Below are 2,991 nucleotides of genomic sequence, written 5' to 3' on the forward strand. Positions count from 1 at the left end.
CAATTCAGCATTGGGCCTTTGAAATCTGGCATGCTAGCATTCTGGTACGCCATTGGCTGCCATTAAACCTGGCACGCTCCGGCCAGCCTGGCACCGTTACCTTGGCAACCACCCACCACAACGGGAGCCGCTACCCGCTGCGTCCTGCTGGACAGTGTGTCTGTGTGTGTGTGTGCAAGTGTTTCTAAGTGTCTGTGTGCGTGTGTGTGGATTTATGAGTGCTTGAGTGGGTCTGTGTATGTGCATGCGTGCACGTGTGTGTGTGTGAGTGTGTGTGTGTGTGTGCATGTGTGTGTGTGTGGTTGTGGGTGCATTCCTCTGTGTGTGCATGGATGTACTTGCGCATATATGCATAGATGTGTATGTGTGCATAGATCTGTATACGAGATTGTGAGTGGGCATGAGCGTGTGTGTGTGTGTGTGTGTGTGTGTGTGTGTGAGTGAGCCTGTGTGTGTTTATTTGTGCCATTTGTGTCTATGTGTGTGTTTGTGTGTGTGTGTAGAATATTGGACAAGGATTAAGCCAGATGTACAGAGAGTTGACAAGGCCCATCTGTGATCCTTCTTCCCCCCAAAATGCCCATCCTGTCCTCTTTCCAAACACACACACACACACACACACACACACACACTCACAGCCAATAATCAAAACACAGTGGAGCGTGTAGGAAAGGAAGAAAGAGAGAGCGGAAGAAGGACAGATAGCGAGAAACAGAGCCAGATAGAGACAAAAAAGAGAGAGACAGAGAGAGAGAGAGAGAGAGAGAGAGAGAGAGAGAGAGAGGGAGGGAGCAAGGGAGGGAGGGAGAGGTGATAATGGTATCAGTGTTGCTTGATAGTGTGTTGGTTAAATATTGACTCAGCTCTTTATATTTAATTACACACAGCCTGGCTTGGGCACTGCTACTAGAGAGAGAGTGTGTGTGTGTGTATGTGTGTGTGTGTAGAACAAAGCGGAGAAGTCAATAGAGGTCCAGACATGGCGACACACACACACACACACGCGGAACACTGTCTGGACCAAGACATCGTTATGTGAGAATACATGTACTCACACACACATGTATCGTCTGCCTCAATTTTCTATTTTCACATATATTTTTTTTCAATTTTAATTTCAGTGCGTGCTTTACTGGCACGCTGATTCCATACATTGCCAAAGCAGAAGGTGAAAAAATGGAAAACATTCACTCCAGAGCAATACCAATCAAATACAAACAGATTAGCTACCTACAGTGTTATTCTTCATTAAGTGTTGCTCCCCATTTCCCTTAACATGTAACAACAATCAACAAATTACTTCTCCCTCCATTCCCTCCATCTATTTGTCCCTCCACCCCTGCCTCCCTCTTGTTTTTTGCTTGGCTTGTTAGACATTTAAATTTAAATCACCTGCAGCGGTAGCCACTTTACAACTCCCGCTCCTGCATTCATCCTGCATTAGCACCTGAGGCATTATTTTGCTAATGTTATAAAGTAAAACCAAATGACTGTACTGTAGCACAACATTGGCTCTAAGCCAAGACTAGGAAACAGGTCGTTCCTTGTAACTTCTGAGGGCTGAAAAGAGAGCAAAACTGCTGCAAGCATGCAGTAAAAAAAGTAATATTTCTACTACGGCTGCATCTGGATACCGACAAGAAAACAACAAAAAAAATAATCAGTATTCAAAACTGCTGAGTGTTTGGTGAAAAACATCAGCAGATTGCTTCCGTATCATTGAAAGCTTTAATCCGGTGAGGCAAAATGTTTCTAAACCTGTGGATATTGGAAATCAGGTTATTGAATTTGCACGCGCACACACACATGCACGCGCGCGCACACACACACACACACACAAATATGGCTGAACAACACACACACACAAACAAACAAACACACACACACACACACACCCATACACACAAAACACACACACACACACAAGCGGCACAGCAAAGGGAAAAATCCATCATGGGAGAATTTCCTGAAAAGAATGAATTCCATTGATCACACAGATGGCACACTATCTGAGAGAGAGAGAGAGAGAGAGACAGAAAGAGAGGGAGAGAGAGAGAGAGCGAGATAGAGAGAGATGGTGTGAGATTAGGAAGAAAAGAGTGGTGAGGAGGAGAGATAACAGGGTGAGAGAGGATGGAGAGAGAGAGAGAGAGAGATGGAGTTTCTATTTCTGAGCTGAGCATTCATCACAGACATACAGAGTTTATTTTTGTGGTCTCTCTATCTCTCTCTTTCTCTGCCCTTCTCTCCATCCCCCTCTCTCTCTCTCTTGCTCTGCCTTCCCTTATAGCTCTTACCACCTTACCAGCCTCTTTCTCTGTCTTCCTCTCTACCTCCTGGCTGTCTCACTCTCTGTCTGTCTGTCTCTCTCTCTCTCTTTCTCATCCCTTTCTCTAAACTTCGCTCTCCCTCCTTTTCATTCCCCTCCTACTTCTTTTCTCTCAGTTTCAGTTTCCTTACTGGCTTTACTGTTAAAGGAATACACAGGTTTTTTCAGAGATTTGCCCATTGGTCAAATTACCTGTTCAATTATGAAAACATAGGCACCAAAATTCATCCATGTGTCCCCAGTAGATCATTCACTCTGGTGCTCCATGCTAACACTTTAGCATACACTATGTTGAGTGATAGTAACTAGCATTATCTAAAGAATGAATATGGCCTATGGATCCACACATTTAAAACATTAATTATCATTAACTCACTACAGCCAGGTTTAGTTTTGGATCTATTTTAGGTGAGCAAGCACATATTCATCCGCTGCACAGTGATTTTGGTGGGGGGAAAGTAGCAGGGAAAGTAGTCCCTTGTAGTTCAAATCACTATGTTATTTTTGTATCATATTTCATGTAAATTTCATCTTTATCTTTCAATTTTATCTCCTGCCAGACAAAACTGTCAGACTTAGCCGCATATTTTAAATTACTTATCATTTGGCTTCATAGCTGCTACAAATTATCACTTTTGAGATAATGCTAGTCGCCTAGTATC

This window comes from Centroberyx gerrardi, chromosome 8 (assembly GCF_048128805.1).
Source record: "Centroberyx gerrardi isolate f3 chromosome 8, fCenGer3.hap1.cur.20231027, whole genome shotgun sequence".
NCBI lineage: Eukaryota > Metazoa > Chordata > Actinopteri > Beryciformes > Berycidae > Centroberyx > Centroberyx gerrardi.